This window comes from Pongo abelii, chromosome 5 (assembly GCF_028885655.2).
Source record: "Pongo abelii isolate AG06213 chromosome 5, NHGRI_mPonAbe1-v2.0_pri, whole genome shotgun sequence".
NCBI classification, from domain to species: domain Eukaryota; kingdom Metazoa; phylum Chordata; class Mammalia; order Primates; family Hominidae; genus Pongo; species Pongo abelii.
Window position 1 is genome coordinate 140,274,962 of NC_071990.2, and position 23,145 is coordinate 140,298,106.

Consider the following 23,145-nt stretch of genomic DNA (forward strand, 5'->3'; position numbering starts at 1 on the left):
CCACCCCTGGCCCCTCTAAATCTCATGTTCTCACATTTCAAAACCAATCATACCTTCCCAACAGTCCATCAAAGTCTTAACTCATTTCAGCATTAACCCAAAAGTCCACAGTCCAAAGTCTCATCTGAGACAAGGCAAGTCCCTTTCGCCTATGAGCCTGTAAAATCAAAAGCAAGCTAGTTACTTTCTAGATACAATGGGTGTACTGGTATTGGGTAAATACAGCCATTCCAAATGGGTGAAATTGGCCAAAACAAAGGGGTTACAGGGCCCTTGCAAATCCGAAATCCAGTGGCAGTCAAATTTTAAAGTTCCAAAATGATCTCCTTTGACTCCAGGCCTCACATCCAAATCACGCTGATGCAAGAGGTGGGTTCCCATGGTCTTGGGCAGCTCCAACCCTGTGGCTTTGCAGGGTACAGCCTCCCTTCCTCCAGTTGCTTTCACAGGCTGGTGTTGAGTGTCTGTGGCTTTTCCAGGCGCACAGTGGAAGCTGTTGGTGGATCTACCATTCTGGGGTCTGGAGGACGGTGGTCCTCTTCTCAAGGCTCCACTAGGTGGTGCCCCAGTAGGGACTCTGTGTGGGGGCTCTGACCCCACATTTCCCTTCTGCACTGTCCTAGCAGAGGTTCTCCATGAGGGCATCGCCCCTGCAGCAAACTTCTCCCTGGACATCCAGGTGTTTCCATACATTTTCTGAAATCTACACGGAGGTTCCCAAACCCCAATTCTTGACTCGCAGGCTCAACACCACGTGGAAGCTGCCAAGGCTTGGGGCTTGCACCCTCTGAAGCCACGGCCCGAACTCTATGTTGGCCCCTTTCAGTTATAGCTGGAGCAGCTGGGACATAGGGCACCAAGTCCCTGGCCTATACACAGCACAGGGACCCTGGGCCTGGTCAACGAAACCATTTTCTCCTAGGCCTCTAGGCCTGTGATGGGAGGGGGTGCCGTGAAGACCTCCAACATGCCCCAGAGACATTTTGTCCATTGTCTTGAGGCTTAACATTCGGCTTCTCCTTACTTGTGCAAATTTCTGCAGCCAGCTTGAATTTCTCCTCAGAAAATGGGTTTTTCTTTTCTATCACATTGTCAGGCTGCAAATTTTCCAAACGTTTATGCTCTGCTTTCCTTATAAAACTGAATGCCTTTAACAGCACTCAAGTCACCTCTTGAATAATGCTTTGCTGCTTAGAAATTTCTTCCTCTGCCAGTGCAGTGCTCATGCCTGTAATCCCAGCACTTTGGGAGGCCGAGGCAGGAGGATCACCTCATGTCAGGAGCTCGAGACCAGCCTGGCCAACATGGTGAAACCCCATCTCTACTAAAAATACAAAAATTAGCTGGGTGTGGTGGTGCACACCTGTAATCCCAGCCACTATGGAGGCTGAGGTAGGAGAATTGCTTAAACCCAGGAGGCGGAGGTTGCAGTGAGCTGAGATCACACCATTGCACTCCAGCCTGGGTGACAGAGCAAGACTCCATCTCAGAAAAAAAAAAAAAAGAAAGAAATTTCTTCCTCCAGATACCCTAAATCATCTCCTCAAGTTTAAAGTTCCTCAAATCTCTAGGGCAGGGGCAAAATGCCACCAGTCTCTGCTAAAACATAACAAGAGTCACCTTTACTCCAGTTCCCAACAAATTCCTCATCTCCATCTGAGACCACCTCAGCCTGGACCTTATTGTCCATACTGCTTCAGGCTTTCGGTCAAAGCCATTCAACAAGTCTCTAGGAAGTTCCAAACTTTCCCACATTTTCCTGTCTTCTTCTGAGCCCTCCAAACTGTTCCAACCTCTGCCTGTTACCCAGTTCCAAAGTTGCTTCCACATTTTCAGGTATCTTTTCAGCAATGCCCCACTCTACTGGTACCAATTTACTGTATTAGTCCTTTTTCATGCTGCTGATAAAGACATGCCTGAGACTGGGAAGAAAAAGAGGTTTAATTGGACTTACAGTTTGGCTGGGGAGGCCTCAGAGTCATGGCGGGAGGTGAAAGGCACTTCTTACATGGCGATGGCAAGAGAAAATGAGGAAGATGCAAAAGCAGAAACCCCTGATAAACCATCAGATCTCATGAGACTTACTCACTACCACGAGAACAGCATGGGGGAAGCCGCCCCCATGATTCAAATGATCTCTCACCTGGTCCCTCCCACAACACATGGGAATTATGGGAGTACAATTCAAGATGAGATTTGGGTGGGGACACAGCCAGACCATATCAAAGGCACTGTGAGTTATTATGGGCAGAGATATGTGTAATCCTCTCTCAGGAAGGGAAATTACTTAAAACAATAATAAAAGATAACTGGTTACCATGGAAACTATCACACAGAAACATGTATCAATATATTGATATAATCTTTTCCTGATGATATGCAATTTATGAAAGCTATAAATACATATATCTTATATTTAATCATGCATATATATTCTTATATAGAAACTGTAACTGTTACCATTATCTAGTATGCATAAGAAACTGCTAGATTGTGTGTGTGTGTGTGTGTGTGTGTGTGTGTGTGTAATTAGTTGTTCCTCTAAAGGAATTTTATTTATTTTTTTAAGACAGGGTCTTGCTTTGTCACCCAGGCTGGAGTGCAGTGGCATGATCATGGCTCACTGCAGCCTTGACTTCCCAGGCTCAAGCAAGTAGCTGGGACTACAGGTGTGCCACCACGCCCAACTAAGTTTTGTATTTTTTGTAGAGACAAGGTTTCGCCATGTTGCCCAGGCTGGTCTCAAACTCCTGAGCTCAAGGAATCCTCCTGCCTCAATTTCCCAAAGTGCTGGGATTACAGGTGTGAGCCTCAGTGTCCAGCCCTCTAAAGAAATTTAAAACCAGTGGGAGTACTTGTTTTCAAACTAATTATGAAGCATTACATTTATATTTAAAACAGTAATGAACCAAGCAAGGAAAAGATCAGAAGCAGTACTACACACACACTGCCATGTGCATGCATGTGTGTATATATAAGAATTTGGTATATTAAAAAATTTGGGATTTTAAATCAGTGGGAATAGAATGAATTATTAAATAATTGGTGGTGAGATAACTAATCATATTTTCAGAACCTGGGTCTTATTGCATAATTTGTACCTAAATAGATTCCAGGTGGATTAAATATTTAAATTTTAAAAATCATAAAAGTATTAGAAGGCTGGGCACAGTGGCTCATGCCTGTAATCCCAACACTTTGGGAGGCTGATGCATGAGGATGACTTGAGACTAGCCTGGGCAACATAGCAAGACCCCGTCTCTACAAAAAACAATTTAAAAAAATAGCCTGGTGTGGTGGTGGGCACTTGAAATCCTAGCTACTTAGGAGGCGGAAGCAGGAAGATCACTTGAGCCTAGGAGTTTGAGGTTGCAGTGAGCCATGATCATCCCACTGCACTTCAGCCTGGGTGAAAGAACAAGATGCTGTCTCAAAAAAATAAATAAATAAATAAAATAAACATATATATGAAGAAAATGTGAAATGAATGTTTATACAATCATGGGGTAGAGTAAAACTTTCTCAGCATTACACCAAAGATAGAAATAATAAGATTTTGATGAGCTTGATTAATGTAGTGGATACCTTAAAAGGCAGTCCCCTCCAAAAGAGAGTTAGCTCAGGAGACAAAAACTCTGCCCTATACCCAATCCATAGAACTGGATTCTTAGCAACTGTGTTAGAACAACATGATTCTACTCCACTAGCCCTTGATACCGGACCCAACCTGAAGCAATCAGATTTCCTTTACAGGGTATTTGGACTTGGAACAAAGAGCTCTGGTTCAGTCCAGCTGCTCTATTCAGTAGGAAACAGGTAAACACAAAAGAGATGAAATGGTCGTTTTCCACCCATCTTGTACTTGTGAAGCAAAGAAAGCTGTATTGTCGAGAGATAAAAGTGAAGCAGATGCACAGAGAAATGCAGATGTGGAGAGAGCACGTTATGGCATTTCAGGTACTTGACTTCAGTACCTGGCTGCATTGTTGTCCCTGGGTGCAAGGAGCTGCACATATCAATACATGCATTGGAAAGCTTTTGCGCGCCTCTCCTTTCTCACATCTGGTTGTGATGCAAATGATTCCACATAGGCTTTTACTCTTTTTCTCTCTCGGTATCTCACCTCAAGAGTGGGCAGGCTGGGCGCGTTGGCTCACACCTGTAATCCCAGCACTTTGGGAGACCGAGGCGGGCAGATCACCTGAGGTCAGGAGTTCCACACCAGCCTGGTCAACATGGCGAAACCCCATCTCTACTAAAGACACAAAAATTAGCCAGGCTTGGTGGTGGGTGCCTGTAGTCTCAGTTACTCAGGAGGCCGAGGCACAAGAATCGCCTGAACCCAGGAAGCAGAGATTGCAGTGAACTGAGATAGCACCATTGCACTCCAAACTGGGTGGCACGGCACGACTGAATCTCAAAAAAAAAAAAAAAGAGAGAGAGAGAGTGTCACACTCTCTTGCTTCCTGCCTATGGTCTTCAGTGGTGCCTTGGTGTAGGACAACGCAAGAGCCCACTGGGACTGACTGACGCACCCAGCAGTGTTCACCACCAGTGGGAAGAATGCTTCCTCTTTTGTCCCTCAGATAGAGATCTGCAAGTGTCAGCAGAAATAAACACCAATCTCCTGCAACAGGGCCAACCCAATAATGCAGTCTAGCATTGCCTTTTTCTCCTTCCAGACTTCACTTTCCTTGGCCCCTCACTCCTGCTCCCTGGAATCGCATACCAAATCAAGCAACTGCACGCAGCCCTTAGGCCCAGGCTCTGCTTTAGGGGAAACCCAGAAGAAGCAAGTGTGTCCACAGAAGTGGCCATAGAAAGAATGTCCTCGAGGCAGGATTCTAAACCTGGATTACCCACTGGTCAGGCAGCAAAAAGAAATCCATCACTGGTAACATGTGAGAGGGCTATACTCTCTGGTAGCTTCACAAAATGGCTTCCCTGATTGCCACTGTCTACATTTGATTGGAATGTGGTGGAGGCAGAAGGCAAAGAATATGTGGTATTCTAGCACTGGAAGAGGTTGCAATAGTCATCATAAAAACTATTTTTAAAATGAATTATAGAATGGCTTGGCTTTGGTTAGCTGCTTTTAAACTCTTGATAAAAGAAATCAACATACTCAGCCGGGCGCAGAGGCTTACGCCTGTAATCCCAGCACTTTGGTAGGCCGAGGTAGGTGGATCACGAGGTCAGGAAATCAAGACCAACATGGCGAAACCCCATCTCAACTAAAAATACAAAAATTAGCTGGACATGGTGGTGCGCACCTGTAGTCCCAGCTACTCAGGAGGCTGAGGCGGGAGAATAGCTTGAACCCGGGAGGCAGAGGTTGCAGTGAGCCAAGATTGTGCCACTGCTGCACTCCAGCCTGGGGACAGAGCGAGACTCCGTCTCAAAAAAAAAAAAAAAAGAAATCAACATACTCATGTCACGTAGCTACCAACTCAAGGCCCACTATAAAAATAGAGTCCTCCATGGCAGTGGATACTCCGAGGCCTGGCATAGTGGTTCACACAGCACTTTGGGAGGCCGAGGCAGGCAGATCACCTGAGGTAAGGAGTTCGAGACCATCCTGGCCAACATGGCAAAACCCCATCTCAACTAAAAATACAAAAATTAGCCGGGCGTGGTGGTGTTTCCCTGTAATCACAGGTACTCGGGAGGTTGAGGCAGGAGAATCACTTGAACCTGGGAGGCAGAGGTTACAGCGAGCCGAGATCATGCCACTGTACTCCAGCCTGGGTGACACAGTGAGACTCCGTCTCAAATAATAATAATAATAATAAAAGACACTTTGAAATAAAAGATAGTCTTTTTGATAATTGGTGCTGGATAGCCATGTGAAAAAAACAAGCTTTGACCTCTACTTCACACTACACCCCCAAATTAATTCTAGATGGATCATGGACATAAATGTAGATGGTAAAAAAATTAAGCTTCTAGGAGAAAACACAGATCCTATTTATGACCTTGGGATTAAATGGAACAAAGGGCACTAGATATAAGAGAAGGTTGATAAGTTGGACTTCATTTATAACTTCTGTTCCTCAAAAGACATTACTGGGAGAGTTAAAAAGCAAGCCAAAAACTTGGAACATAGTTCAACACAATACTTAGATCTAGAGTATAAAAAAATTCCTACAAATCACTAAGAAAAAAAATCCACATAGCCCAATTTTTAAAAACTGTACCCAAAACTCTTTTGACAACGAAGATAAATGAAGGGCAAAATGCATATGAAAAGGCAATTAAGTCATTATTCATCCAGGAAATGCACAAACCATAATTTGACGCTATTACACTCCCATGAGAATGACTTAAATTCAAAGGACTGTCAACACAAAGTAAGTACTCGATGCGGAGCATCTGGAACATTTTATGTTGTGGTAGGGGAGTTTAAGTCAGTACAACCACTTTGGAAAACTGGCAGTTTTTATCTAAAATTATATGCACATGACTCAGCAAATTCTACTCCTGAAAAATTCTACTCCCAAAACAAATGAGCGTTTATATACACCAGAATTTGTATATAAGAACTTTCGCCAACCTGGGCAACACGGTGAAACCCTGTCTCTACTAAAAAGTACAAAAAGTAGCCGAGTGTGGTGGTGAGCACCTGTAGTCCCGGTTACTCAGGAGGCTGAAGTGAGAGAATTGCTTGAACCTGGGAGGCAGAGGTTGCAATGAGCCGAGATCATGCCACTGCACTCTAGCCTGGTCGATAGAGTGAGACCCTGTCTCAAAAAAAAAGAAGAATTTTCATAGTCGTTTTATCATAATAGCACAAACTGAAAATAGCCCAAATACCCATCAATAGGAGAATAAATAAATAAGTTGTAATATACTGTGTAATGCTAAACAGCAACTAACAAGTACTGATGCTTTGGGCCAGGCATAGTGGCTCATGCCTTTAATCCCAGCTCTTTGGGAGGCCAAGGCAAGTGGATCACTTGAGATCAGGAGTTAGAGATTAGCCTGGACAACATAGCAAAACCCCGTCTCTACTAAAAATACAAAAATTAGCCGGGTATGGTGGCACGTGCCTGCCGTCTCAGCTACTCAGGAGGCTGATGCAGGAGAATCACTTGAACCCAGGAGGCAAAAGTTGCAGTGGGCCAAGATCACGCCTCTGTACTCCAGCCTGAGTGACAAAGTGAGACTCTGTCTCAGAAAAAAAAAAGAACTACTGCTTTGCACAACAGCATGCACGTATCTCCCAGACATCATGATCACAAGCCATGAATCCATTTAGGTAAGGTTAAAGAATAGGAAAAATGAATTTCTGGTGAAAGAAGTAAAATAGTGATACTGTTGTGGGGGAAATGCTGATTGTGGGAAGGCATGAAGAAGCCTTCTGATATGCTGGAAATGGTCTGCAACTTGATTGAGCAGTAGTTATAAGGGTGTATAAGTATGTCATAAACATATATCAAGCTCTACATTTAGATGTGTGTACTTTGCTGCATGTGAGTTACACTTTGGGGGAAAACTAAATAAACAGAAAAAGGGGGGGAAATGAAAAGAAAATGATCCTCATTTCCTGTAGCTGTAGAGAAATATATGCTGAAAAATCAGGTCCAGGATTCAACAGTAAGAGCAGAAAAACTGCAAAGGAGACTGAATGCGTAGCCTCAAAAAGTCTATGCTGGGCTGGGCACGGTGGCTCATGCCTGTAATCTCAGCACTTTGGGAAGCCAAGGCAGGCAGATCATGAGGTCAGGAGATCAAGACCATCCTGGCTAACACGGTGAAACCCCATCTCTAGTAAAAATACAAAAAAATTAGCCGGGTGCGGTGGCACGCACCTGTAGCCCCAGCTACTCAGGAGGCTGAGGCAGGAGAATTGCTTGAACTCGGGAGGCAGAGGCTGCAGTGAGCCAAGATCGTGCCACTGCACTCCAGCCTGGGCGAAACAGTGAGACTCCGTCTAAAAAAAAAATATATTCTATGCTAAAGCTGAGGACTTGATAGGAAAAGTGATTTCCTGAAAGCTGGCATAATGACATTTAGGTAAATAACCTCAGTATCTGGAACCCACAAATTCCCCCGACTCTTCTGCCAGAAGAAGCTGTCTTTTCCTTCTTGCTAGAGAGGAAAATTCCATAATCCCTGGAAGCTTTGCAGAAACCTCACCTGAGTCAGGTGTCTTGGAAGACAATGCTTTTTTTCTGTCCAAGATCTGCCACCACATCCTTCATTGCCTTAGGAATAGCAAGGGTCTAGAGGGAAAATGCATTTCCTACTCTAAAAGGAAATGGCTTACACAATCAAAACAATTACAGGACCAAAATAAGAAGTACTAGCAAGAATGGATGAACATGTATGAGAGTGAATCTCAAGGGTATTGAACCAGGAGAGTGGTGAGGAGAAAAAATATAAATCTGTGTAGTGGCCAGGTGTGGTGGCTCACACCTGTAATCCCAGCACTTTGGGAGGCTGAGGCAGGGGGATCATTCATTGTGAGGAGTTCGAGACTGGCCTGGTCAACATGGTGAAATTCTGTCTCTACTAAAAATACAAAAAAAAAAAAAAAAATGAGCTGGGCGTGGTGGTGGGCACCTGTAATCCCAGCTCCTCAGGATGCTGAGGCATGAGAATCACTTGAACCTGGGAGGCAGAGGTTGTAGTGAGCTGAGATTGTGCTACTGCACTCCAGCCTAGCGACAGAGTGAGACTCCATCTCAAAAAAAAAAAAAAAAAAAAGTGAAAAGCTTGTTGACACTAGAGCACTCTCCTGTGACTTGGGATTTAGCCTCCTGGAAAAAAAATATGAAGTCATACTTTTTCTTACTTTTTATTTTTTTGAGACAGGGTCTCACCCTGTCACCCAGGCTGGAGTGCAGAGGCATGATCACAGCTCACTTCAACCTCCATCTCCTGGGCTCAAGCCACCCTCCTGCCTAAGCCCCCCAAGTAGCTGGGACCACAGGAGTGTACCACCACACCCAGCTAAATATTTTCTTATTTTTTGTGGAGACAGGATCTTGCCATGTTGCCCAAGCTGGTCTTGAACTCCTGGACTCAAGCAATCCTCCTGCCTTGGCCTCCCAAAGTGCTGGAATTATAGGTGTGAGCCACTGCATCCCACCAGAGTTACTCTAATATGCTGCTCTTGACGCTTGGCCATGTTGATATCCTACGTAAATGAGGTGGAGATGCCAGAACTACTTTGGCAGAATATTGAGGAGGGAGTAATAAGGCACATGGCAGTGAGAACGTTAAAACATATGTATTACACTTATTAAATATGATCAGAAAACTCACTATCTGATTATATTTCCCAGGAATCCCTGAAAGGTATTTGCTTCACTAAAGTAGTAAGAAATGCACCAAGGAAGTTTGTACTGGGATCTTTCAGAAACTCAATGACACACTTCTTCTATAGTTGAAGAGATGCAGTCTTGAAACTGGCCTTCTAGTATCAATGGACATAATAAATTCTGGAATGGCAGAGGCCAGGGAGTGGCACCTAACAGAGGCAATACGGACATCACTGCTATAATAGATAGCAAGGCTGGAATGGCGATCAGAGTGGCTTGACCTACAGACATCTGTGGTGATGGTTAATAGATCATGCTGTTCTTAGGAGCAAGAGAGATAGATACCCAATCAATCAGGATGTTACTTATTTACCTTATAAAATAAAACACAAAACAACTGAAGACTGACATCGGCTGCAAAGTGGAAAAATATTGTGGTCTCTCATCCAGTTTTTAGCCAGTTCATAGGTGAGAGCCCGTGATTAAATGGGAGTATATGTCTCCTTGAGGAAGGACCATCTAAAACCTGCTCAAGTATTTACCATAAACATTCTCCCAATCATTCCCCAGAAGCTCTCGCAGCCATTTACTAAAAAAACTGTACACTGGGGAAAGGCATTTTCCAGGCATTTTGAGGACTGTTACATAACAGGGTCTGAACTGCCACCAAAACAAGCAAACATAAAATGCCATCATAGACCACTGGGTAGAGAAAGGACGTATGGAGGCCAGGTGATAAATGCAGTTCTGGTCCTAGTCCTCATTACTGTGCGTATTAGTCTGTTTTCACCCTGCTGCTGAAGACATACCCAAGACAGGGCAATTTACGAAAGAAAGAGGTTTAATGACTTAACAGTTCCACATGGTTGGGGAGGCCTCACAATCATGGCGGAAGGCAAGAAGGAGCAAGTCACATTCCACGTGGATGGCAGCAGGCAGAGGGAGAGATTGGGCAGGAAAACTCCCCCTTATAATAGCGAAGGATCTCATGAGACTTACTCGCTATCATGAGAACAGCATGGGAAAGACCTGCCCCCATGATTCAATTACCTCCCACCGAGTCCTTCCCACAACACGTGGGAATTCAAGATGAGATTTGGGTGGGGACACAGCCAAGCCCTATCACTGTGAGTCCAAAAATTCTACGAAATAGAATCCTGAAGAATAGGAAATAACCTGTTCTATGGCTATATCCCCAGTTCTTATATGTGAAGTTTGAATAGACACACTTACCAGTTGGCCAAACTTTTACAGCCCCTGACCTATTGTGTAAAAGTTATTATGGTAAGAAGAGCTAGAAAATGACCCTGAAAAATGCCTCCTGCCACCAAAGTGCCAAGATAGCAAATCAGAAACACATCCCAAGAGGAATTTTGGGAATAAGCACAACTCAGATATTTAAAGGATGCAGAGGTGTTGGTTTCCATCACATCCCTGTTTAATTTACCTATATGACTCCTGCAAATACCAGATGGATCATGATGGTTAATAGTGATATATTTTTTTCATTTTCATTTTAGCCACCCTCATTCCCCCAACCAGAGTCCTCATCTTCCCTCCCCATCCCTGCTTAACCTCACTCAGAGCAGCCAAGCCCTCTGTCCCCAGCCCCGACTCTCAACTTTCCTCCCTCATGACTTTGGGATCTGCATGGCTCAGTCCTTTCACATATCTCAGCAGCTTTTGATGCCAAGAACTCCATCACTGCTCCTTGATGCTTCTCCCTTTTCCACTGCTAGGACACCACCCTTACCTGGTTCACCTCCTACTTGGGCATCCAGAGTATTTGTCACTTTCTTGTGTTCTCTGCCTGTCTCTGAGATGTTAGGAGCCCCAGGGCTCAGTCTCAGGCCTTGTTCTCCACTGTGTTCTGGGGAGACGTCATCCTCTCTCCCAGCTTCAGTGCCTCCATCCCCCGCCACACACTGATGCTGCCTGGGCCATCTTTGTCTTTAGCCCATAAGATGCTTCTAGGTCCCTGCCCCCAGGGTCCAGCCCCCTCAGAGTGAACATGTCCCAAACCTGCCTTTGTACCTTTCCTGTGTATCTGCTCCTCCTCGTTGCCTGGACTTGAGCCCCATTCTCTACAGCCTGGACCATGCCCATCCTCCTTTGAGGCCTCCCCACCCTCAGTCTTCCCCTCTGGTCCAGCCCTTTCGCCAGCCTCTAAGGAATATTCCAGATACACAGATCTGTCTGACACCCTCCTTACTGGCATTTGGAGGCCTTCACAGTCCCACATCTTCCTTTCCCAAATCTCACCCATGCAGGGGAGGCTTCGTGGGTCAGAGCACAGTTTTGCAAGGTTCAGCTCTAAGACCATCTCCTCCAAGGAGCCTTCTCTTTCTCCTCCCAGGTGAATGCCCCTCCCCAGTTCCTCATTCCACCAGGTCCTGACCATACCCTGCTGGCAGTGTCTGTATGCTCTGTCACTCCCACCCCTCCTCTGATGCTGGGCCAGCCATGTGGAACAGGTGGCAGGGACAGAAGAATGAATGAATCAATGAATGAGTGAATGATGGAAAGTGGTCTGGAGGCAGGGGCTCAGAGAAGGGAGAGGGATAGACCAGTCTTTAGAGGAGCTCCCCTAGCCCTTGCAGTCCCTGCCTCCACCTGAAGCAATGGTGATATATTAAATTTAACCACCAGGTAGCTTCAACCGCAGTTGAGGAGCTGAATGTAGTATCTTGAATAGAAAAAATCAACACAAGCTCTGGCACATGGTGTATAGCTCTTGATCTTACAAACATGTTCTTTTCAATGTCTCACTATAAAGATCAAAAAAACTTTACTTTTACGTGAGAAAGTCAGAAGTACATTTTACTATCTTGATCCAGGGTCAATAAACTCTTCTGCTGTCTTCATAATGTGGTCCACAAAATTCTTGATGATCTCAATATTTTCTAGGAAATCAAGCGGGTCCACTATGATGTCATACTACATAGACATGGTGAATAAAAAGGGACAAGTTAGCCGGGCATGGTTGTGTGCACCTGTAATCTCAGCTACTTGGGAGGCTGAGGTGAGAGGTCACTTGAGCCTGGGAGATTGAGACTGCAGTGAGCCATGATTGTGCTACAGCACTGCAGCATGGGCGACAGAGCAAGACCCTGTCGCGAAAAAAAAAAAAAAAAAAAAAAAGTAAAGAAAGTGGATGCCCAGGTAGGACCTATGTATGCCAGAGGATGGCAGATAAATACTACAAAGGTTTTGGAGGTCCAATATTCTGAGAAGTCACGGATAGTCCTAAGGAACAGGAAAACTTGTTGCACCTTACACATCTACCACTAAGAAAAAGGCACAGAGCTTGGTGGGCCTGTTTAGATTTCAGCATATACTGAATTTGGGAATATTGCTCCAACCCGTTTATTAAGTGATTCAGAAGGCTGCCAGCTTTGAGTGGGTCCAAGAGGAAGAGAAGACACATCAGCAGTTTTAGGCCACTTGGGTCATATGCTAACTATGAATCAATGATGTTAGAGGTATCCTTGATATTTAATAATTTAAGGATATTGTAGGTTGCTGGCAAACTTTAATAGAAGAGTTACAACCCAGACCCTAGGATTCTGACAGAATGTGATCCTTCTGGGGGCAGAGAAGGTGATGCTTGTCATTTGGAAAGCAACTTCAGGTGTGCTACTAGGCCCTAAGAGAGACTGAGCTTCTGACGTGGGACACCAAATGACTGTGTGACCAGAGCTACCCATCATGGCATTAAACTATAACAGGCATTAAACTATATATTTAACAGGCATTAAACTATATATTAACAGGCATTAAACTATATATTCAGATGAGTGAAGCAGCATGTAAATGGTGCATACAAAATAAAGTCCAGCATGTCCATGGACCACAAGCAAATTACATAAGCAGGTGGCCCAAGCTCCATCGTCTCTTATTTCTTTTTCTTTTTCGTTTTTTTTTTTTTTTTTTTTAACTGAGTTTCACTCTGTTGCCCAGGCCAGATCATGCAATGGTGCAATCTTGGCTCACTGCAACCTCCACCTCCTGGGTTCAGGCGATCCTTCTGCCTCAGCCTCCTAAGTAGCTGGGATTACAGGAGCCCGCCACCACGTCCAGCTAATTTTTGTATTTTTAGTAGAGACGGGGTTTCACCATGTTGGCCAGGCTGGTCTCAAACTCCTGACCTCAGGTGATCCACCCGCCCCCGCCTCCCAAAGTGCTAGGATTACAGGCGTGAGCCACCGCGCCCAGGCCCATGTCTCCTATTTCTATTGCAACAATGCCTCACTTTGCACCTATGACCAACTGATGGGGGAAGATATGACTTAGGCTTGGTTGTCAGATGGGTTCACTCAGGATGTTGTTGTGAGCCACCAATGGACTGCTGGAACACACAACTCTACCAAAGAATGGTGCAAAAGGATAGCAGTAAGGGAAAAATCCTTCCAGAGGCACAGCTATGTGTGCTAATGAAATTTAGCATTTTCTTTAATTATATAGGTAGACAATAAACCACAGTAATACTGACATTGTGATGAATAGAAATCATAAATATTTTCATTTTACATTATTACTTATGGCTATCACTACTTTGAAATTGTCATAGTGATATCTTGTTATTTAATTCATTAATAAAGTAAACATTTACTGTATATTAATATAAGTTGTTTCTTTTGTAATTCTATATATTTTATCTTATGCCTTTAAGAATGTTCTTTTGAGAGAGTTTTACTAAATGGTTATATTTAACAGAAAAGATCAATACAAGCTCTGGCACACAATGTATAACTTGATCTTCCAAACATGTTCTTTCCGGGCTGGGCATGGTAGTTCATGCCTGTTAGCCCAGCACTTTGGGAGGCGAGGCAGGTGGATCACCTGAGGTTGGGAGTTCAAGACCAGCCTGACCAACAGGGTGAAACCCCGTCTCTACTAAAAACAAAATACAAAGTTAGCCAGGAGTGGTGGTGCATGCCTGTAATCCCAGCTACTCAGGAGGCTGAGGCAGGAGAATCACTTGAACCTGGGAGGCGGAGGTTACAGTGAGCCGAGATCAAGCCACTGCACTCCAGCCTGAGCAACAAGAGTGAAACTGCATCTCAAAAAACAAAAAACAAAAACAAAAACCATGTTCTTTTTGATATTAATTATAAAGAGGGTTCATTAAGTGGTTAAGTTTAATATATCACCATTAGCCATCAAGATCCGTCTGGTTTTTGCAGACTGCTAAAGGAGTCATAGCACAAACATGGTTGAGAACCCTGTCCCAAAGAAACTCACACAATTGGCCTAAACATTGTTTAGGCCAATGTTGTCTATCACTGACGGGAGTTGGTGGTAAACTATGTGTTCATCATTAGAATGAATAAGTTAAATGCTGAAGTTTATCCCACATTATGAAATACTATACATGTACATCTAAAACATGAATTCATCTTAAAATGATACCATCGAGTAAAAACAAAAAGAATACAGCAAGATCTACAGCATGGTGTAATTCATGAGTATGTAAAGGCTGCACATATAAAACACTATCTACATATATTTTATATGTATATATTTAAAATATATATACGTGTTCAAGGATATGTTATTAATGGCATCACATTCTAGAGCAGGAGCCCGAGACTGGGAGTAGGTATAGGACAATAGAACTGGAAGACGATATTGGAAAATACAAAAAAAAAATTATAACATATCAGTGGCACCTTAAATGAAACAGTGATAATAGTGTGTCATAAACCAAGAAGTACGTGTAGTCCATCTCTCTGATCCAAGACCAAACAAATAAACCAAAAAACTCTACCATGAACAGAATGCAAAGGCAGTTTTTTTTTTTTGAGACAGGGTCTCACTCCATTGGCTAGAGTGCAGTGGTGAGATCACAGCTCACTGTAGCCTCAACCTTCTGGGGTTCAAGCCATCCTCCTGCCTCAGCCTCCCTCCCAAGTAGCTGAGATCCCAGGTGCACACCACCACCTCCAGCTATTTTTTTTTCATTTTTAGTAGAGATGAGGACGCATTATGTTGCCCAGACTAATCTCAAACTCCTGGACTCAAGTGATCCTCCTGCCTCAGCCTCCCAAACTGCTTGGATTACAGGCATGAGCCACCACACCTGGCCACAAAGGCAAATTTAAAACTATGGAAAATATTTAAAAAACAAAAAACAAACAGGCCAGGCACAGTGGCTCAGACCTATAATTCCAGCACTTTGGGAAGCCGAGGCAGACAGATGGCTTGAGTTCACGAGTTTGAGACAAGCCTGGATGACATAGCAAAACCTTGTCTCTACTAAAAATACAAAAATTAGCCAGGCGTGGTGGCACACACCTTTAGTCCCAGCTACTTGGGAGGCTAAAGCGGGAGGATCATTTGAGCCCAGGAGATGGAGGTTGCAGTGAGCTGAGATCAAACCACTGCACTCCAGCCTGGGCGACAGAGAGAAAGCATGTCTCAAAAAAAAAAGTGTGTGGGGGGGACTATTATCTTTAATATACAAGATTTTATCAATTAATAAGAAAAATAAATATTTTAAAGTAAAAAAACTCAAAGCAGGTAATTAATAAGACATGAATACATGACAAGAAAATGTTTAGATGCACAAGTAAAAATAAAATATCAGGTATTGTCAAGGGAGAGGAAAATCTAACCTCTCAAACACTGCTAGTGGGAAAAAAATGTGGTACAAACTTTCTGGAGGAGAATTTAGCATACATTAAAAATGCCATAAAAATCTGCTCTAAAAACCTACAAATCTTTGGCATAGCATTTTCAGGTCCAGAAATAGATCTTAAGGAAATTTTAAAAGTACATAGATATTTAGTTACAAGGATGTTATGGTGAAATTGTTTCTCACAACTTAAATGTGGGGCAAAAGTGATTAGATATTGGCAAAGGAAATTGTGACATATTCATATAAAACAGGATAGTATCACTGAAGTAGTATAATAAGATGGGAATGTGTTTAAAATATAGCAAAGTGGGCCAGGCATGGTGGCTCACGCCTGTAATCCTAGCACTTTGGGAGGCCAAGGCGGGTGGATCACAAGGTCAGGAGATTGAGACCATCCTGGCTAACATGGTGAAACCCCGTCTCTACTAAAAATACAAAAAATTAGCCAGGTGCGGTGGTGGGCACCTATAGACCCAGCTACTCGGGAGGCTGAGGCAGGAGAATGGCGTGAACCCAGGAGGTAGAGCTTGCAGTGAGCTGAGATAGCACCACTGCACTCCAGCCTGGGTGACAGAGCGAGACTCTGCCTCAATAAATAAATAAATAAATAAATAAACAAACAAACAAACAATAAAAAATAAAAATAAAATATAGCAAAGTGGAAAACAAAATTTACAAAGTATGACTCATTTTGTGATTTAACACTTTAATAGCATTTTTCTTTTCTTTTTTTTTTTCTTTTTTGAGACACAGTCTCACTTTGTTGCCTAGGCTGGAGTCCAGTGATGCAATCACAGCTAACTGCAGCCTCCACCTCCCGGGTTCGAGCAATCCTACCACTTCAGCTTCCTGAGTAGCTGGGACTACAGGTGCGTACCACCACACCCGGATAATTTTTGTATTTTTTGTAGAGAAGAGGTTTCCTTATGTTGCCCAGGCTGGCCTCAAATTCCTGGGCTCAAGCTATCCATCCACCTTGGTCTCCCAAAGTACTGGGATTACAGGTGTGAGCCAGTGAACCACCATTCCCAGCCCTTTCCTAGCATTTTTAATCATAAAAGTTTCACATTCATTTAAAAAATCTGGATAACAGAGGTCAAAGAACACAAAAGTCACCCACAATTTCACCAACCAGATATAAATGAGAATCTAATGTTAACAAATGGAATAAAACATACTCTTTGGGAACCCAAATGTCAAATTTAATTTCTAATCCAAATGTTCACAAAGAAGTAGTTTTTGAAAAGAGCAAATTATGCAGAAAAGCATAGAGATGTAAGTTGGGTAAATTTTCCAAATTCTGATCAGGAAACAAATCTGACTAGAAAGAGGTGGGAACAAGAGCCACCTATACTGAACACTTGTTGACATTTTACTAAACACTACAAGGCCTGAGGCATAAAATTTTGATAAAATTTATGATAAACTGCTAGGAGAGCACAAGTTAAAATTCAAAGCTGGGGTTCTGAAGACAGGCTGCCTGGGGTTGAATCACTGCTCCACTACTCACAAGCTCTATGTGACTGGGCAATTTAATCTCTCTGTCTCTCAGATTCCTCAGAATGGGGATGATACAACCCTACCTTTCGGGATGTAATACACGTGAAGCACTCTGAACCATACTTGGTTCTTAATAAGCATGCAGTAAATGTTAGATATGGGCCTTGCAAACATCAGTGCAGCAATGGCACCACATCCTTAAAGAGCAATCTGAAGCCCTGCACATCAATGTGGATTGAATAAAGGACAGAATGAAGCTGCACACATGCCACATGCCTCTCCTTCAGCTTTGGTTCAGCAGTCTTGTGTAATACAAGTACAAATCCTTATGGCTACTATTAGAACCATTAGAGCTAAGAATGACTGCCCTCCTGGGTAGCTTGTGTGTGCAGATATAACACTTAAAAATCAGTATACAATCCGTCTCTTAGGGGGTTAACACTCACCTCTCCTTCCGGATTCTTAGAACCAGATTGCAATATTTGTTATGCTCAGTACACTGTTAACGATATTGGCCTATAAAGATATGTAAGGCTTGGTATCCATTTTCTCAGAATTTAAAATCACTTAAGAGGATGATGTCAAAATACCTAAGATAACTAGGTGATTCTAGTATATTAGTTTTCTATTGCTGCTGTTAACAAAATAACCACAAATTTAGTGGCTTAAACAAAATACACTTATTGTCTTACAGTTTGGGAGGTTAGGAGTCTGAAATGAAACTCACTGGATTAAAATCAAGGAAGCAGCAGGGCTGCACATGTTCTGGAGGCTTGGAAGGTATCAGTTTCCTTGCCTCTTTATTTTTTTTTGAGATGGAGTTTCGCTCTTGGCACCTAGGCTGGAGTGCAATGGCATGATCTCAGCTCACTGCAACCCCTGCCTCCCAGGTTCAAGCGATTCTCCTGCCTCAGTCTCCAAAGTAGCTGAGATTACAGGTACACGCCACCATGCCCAGCTAATTTTTGTATTTTTAGTAGAGATGGGGTTTCACCACGTTGGCCAGGCTGGTCTTGAACCCCTGACCTCAGGTGATCCTGCCCGCCTCCGCCTCCCAAAGTGCTGGGATTACAGGCGTGAGCCACCGCACCCAGCCTTTCCTTGCCTTTTGCAGCTTCTACAGGCCACCCACATTCCTTGGCTTGTGGCTCCCTTCAAAGCCAGCAATGTTGTGCTGAGTGCCCCCCATGCTCCATCTTTCTGATTCTGTCTTCTGCCTCCCTCCTCCAGTTTCAAGAACTCTTGTGACTACATTAGGGAGCTTGGATATTTCAGGATAATCTCCCTACCTTAAGATCAGCTCATCAGCAACTCTGGCTTGATCTGCAACCTTAATTTCTCTTTACCATGTAAGCTAACATATGCACAGGTTCTGGGAAACAGGAGGTGGACATCTTTGGGGACTGCTATAGATTGAATGTTTCTATCCCCCAAAATCCATATATTTATCAAAACCTAACCCCCCATTGTGATGATATTAGGAGGTGGAGCCTTTGGGAGGTGATTAGGTCATGAGGGCAAAGCTCTCATGAATGGGATAAAAAGGGAGCCAGAGAGCTCCCTTGTCCCTTCTGTCATATGAGGACACAGTAAGAAGATGCCTATGAAACAGAAGGTGTGCACTCACCACTGGCTGAATCTGCCAGTGCCTTGATGTTGGACTTCCCAGCTTCCAGAACCGCAAGAAAGAAATTTGTTTACAATCCACTCAGTCTATACTATTTTTGTTATGACAGTCCAAATAAACTATGATCAGCCATCACTCTGCATACTTCACCTAGTAAATTATAAAGACCAAGAAAGATAAATAAACGGTACATGAAGATTCCGTGGAGTTTTAATGTCACTGCAGCTGAGGATGGTCAGGAAAGGCTGAAAGAAAAAGGTAGATTTACTCTGGCCGTTAAAGGAGAGATTCAGTTTTAAAAGTTGAACACGGGGGAGAAGGGGTATTCAGGTGAGAGAAGGTGTAAGGACAAGGCCTGGAAAATGTAAGGCATGAAGTGGGACTGGGGACAAAGAGTAGAATATTTTGGCTGAAGAACAGGTTCACAAAAGAAGGAAGAAGTGTGAACGGGAGCCAGAATAAGAAGAGCTGGGGAGTTTGATCCCTATCCTTTTTCAAAACTAACTGACCCCAGAATGGTTTGAAACTTTATAATGTATTGATTGGAGGACCATTAGAAATTAAAAGCTTTGACCGGGTGTGGTGGCTCACGCCTGTAATCCCAGCACTTTGAGAGGCTGAGGCAGGCAGATCACGAGGCCAGGAGATTGAGACCATCCTGGCTAACACAGTGAAACCCCATCTCTACTAAAAATACAAAAATTACCTGGGCATGGTGGTGCGTGCCTGTCATCCCAGCTACTCGGGAGGTTGAAGCAGGAGAATCGCTTAAATCCGGGAGGCGGAGGTTGCAGTGAGCCGAGATTGCGCCACTGCACTCCAGCCTGGGTGACAGAGTGAGATTCCATCTCAAAAAAAAAAAAAAAGGAAATTAAAAGCTTTTGAATATAACATCTTGATGAAACACCATCAGAAGATCAGTAGATATGGTGCCTGCCTGGATTAAAGCAAGCAGCCAAAAATGTCCCCTCAGATAAATGATCAAAATGTGTTTTTTCTCCAGTTTTAACACACCTAACCCACAGAAAAATCAAAACACTTACTTTAGTAAGAACAAATTAAAGATAATGCTAAATCTCACCCATTTCACATTTTTATTATACAAAACAACATGCAAAAACATTTTTACATGAGGAGGGGATCTCTTTCCCCATAATGTGACCACCTGATGTTAACAGTAATGTTGCGGGTCAGGTTCTCATATCAGGCACTACCTCAGGTCTACTTCATTTTGCTTTCACTGCTGTATAGTATAAAAATTGCATTTCACAAGGTTCATTGTAACAAAGGGAAAAAGCAAAAAGCATATTTTGCAATACTGAAGTACTTTTGAAATAGGCTGTTCCAAAAATTACTGTAATATTTTCAATAGCTCATTTCCAGAATGTTAATTTGAGTTTATATTACTTTTTTTTGAAAAATGTATTGTGTATAATAGTAAACAAAACAGACAAACAGAAAACCCTAAATATCTAATTGTACAAAAAGGAAAAGCATAAACAGCAAGTTTCCCTTTCTCCTACCCTTGAGCTATAATATCTTAGTTCACCTCCCCAGAGACCCACTGCTCTCTGTGTCTCAGGTGTCCTTGCAGAGAGAATATCTTTACACTCAAATGGGAACACACACCATAAACACCACTCTGGGCCTTGTTTCTGTCACTTTCTTCCCAGCTCTTTATAAACTACTGGTGCCATTGTTCAGCTTCACTTTAAAGTATTCAGAGCTCTGCATTTGGATTCAGGCACAATGTAAGAAACCCAGGAAGGATTTTCTTTGAAAATTGGCTTCTTTCAGCCACAAATTCATGGGGAATGAGTGTGGCTACAAAAGTTTAATTTATAATAGAAATAGAATAACATCAGAAACGTGTGGTAGAAGGAAGAGGAAAACACTACTGTCACCAAATCAGGAAAAAAGAACTAGTGAGTTAAAACAATCTAATCAAGTTTGAAGCTTATGCCCAGATAATAGATTCTACAGAAGGAGGTGCTTAAAAGGAGGGGTACAAACAAGCCATCTTAACATTCTTCTATTAAGAACAGTGAAAGTATTCAGCAGGGACCCTCTTTCTGTAACAGCCTAAGTCTTTCTTTTTTTTTTTTTTTTTTCTGAGATGGAGTCTCACTCTGTCACCCAGGCTGGAGTGCAGTGGCGTGATCTCGGCTCATTGCAGCCTCCGCCTACCGGGTTCGAGCAATTCTCCTGCCTCAGCCTCCTGAGTAGCTGGGATTACAGGTGCCTGCCACCACATCTGGCTAATTTTTGTATTTTTAGTAGAGATGGAGTTTGACCATGTTGGCCAGGATGGTCTTGATCTCCTGACCTCATGATCTGCCCGCTTCAGCCTCCCAAAGTGCTGGGATTATAGGCGTAAGCCCGGCCAATGGCCTAAGTTAATTTGCCCTCTCTTTTGACACTCAAGAGAAAGTCTGATGTGGTAAAATTCCTTTGTGAAATTGCTCCAGCTCTTCATCAAGGAAATTTGCATAGGCCTGTACAGCCTGCTGGGCTAGTGTTGGAGAGATGGAAAAGATAAGGAGGCCAGGGAAAAGAAGGACTGTCCCACCTCATCTATTCCAAGATTCCCAAGAAGAAGGTGCTATGGTTTGACTGTCTCCTGCAAAACTCTTGTTGACATTTCACCGCCATTGTGATGGTGTTAAGAAGTGATTAGGGGATGAATGGATTCGTGCTGTTATCACCAGAGTGGGTTCCTAATAAAAAGCTAGTTCATTCCCCTCTGCTCTTGCTCTGTTGCACACTCTTGCTCTTCTACTTCCCACCACGGGGGGAGACAGCACAAAGGCTTTCACCAGGTGCTGGCACCAGGCTGCTAGATTTCCCAGCTTCCAGAACTATGAGCCAAATAAATTTCTGTACATCATAAATTACCAAGACTGTGGTAATGTGTCGTAGCAACATAAGACAGACTAAGACAGAAGGGTACCCAAACTCCAGGTGACAACTGTGGACAGGGCCAGTAGGTGACCCCAGGCATAGCCTGGAATGGTAGGAAAGACAAACGGCATAGGGGGAACACTCCAGAGAGAACAAATGCAAGAGGCAGCTCCCCAGTAACTAACAGATTTGCCTATGGAGTCAGTTGCATTTGAATCAGCACACCACAGTATACTAATCTGGAATGAGTTACTCTCTCTGTGACTCAGTTTCCTCATCTATGATATGAGGCTAAATACTGCCTCCCTAAGAAGACTATAAGCATTAAATGAAAAAATATGGGCCAGGTGCAGTGGCTCATGGCTGTAATCCCAGCACTTTGGGAGGCTGAGGCGAGCAGATCACCTGAGGTCACGAGTTCAAGACCAGCCTAGCCAACCTGGTGAAACCCCATCTCTACTAAAAACACAGAAATTAGCTGGGCATGGTGGCACATTCCTGCAGTCCCAGCTACTAGGGAGGCTGAAGCAGGAGAATCGCTTGAATCCGGGAGGCAAAGGCTACAGTGAAAAAACAAAAAAAAGAAAAAATATGTATTAAAAAAAAAGCTTAGAATGATGGCTGGCATATTGTGAGTACTCAATAAATGTTTGCCCCATGGATTACAGCAGCGGTCTTCAAAATGGGCTAAGGCCTACCTGGCTCTAGGCACCTGCCCCCTTGTTTTTTCTCAACCATGCCAGGAATCCTCCTGCCTCAAAGTCTTTGTATGTGCCGCTTCCTAGGTTCCAAATGCTCTTACCGTTATCTGCATGGCTGGCTCCCTCACCACTCCAGGTCCTGCTCAGATGTCACCTTCATAGTGGGATCTTCCATTACCACCGAGAAGTACTCTCTCTTCCTCCTTCTCTGTTTTTTCTTTCTCCATACCACCTGTCATCATCTTATAAGTCATATTTTTCTTTTTTTGAGACAGGGTCTGGCTCTGTCACCCAGGCTGGAGTGCAGTGGCAAGATCTCAACTCACTGCGGCCTTAACCTCCCAGGTTCCAGTGATTCTCCTACCTCAGCCTCCCAAATAGCTGGGACTACAGGTGCATACCACCACACCTGGCTAATTTTTGTATGTTTTTGGTAGAGATGGGGTCTTGCCATATTGCCCAGGCTGGTCTCCAACTCCTGAGCTCAAGCAATCTACCTGCCTTGGCCTC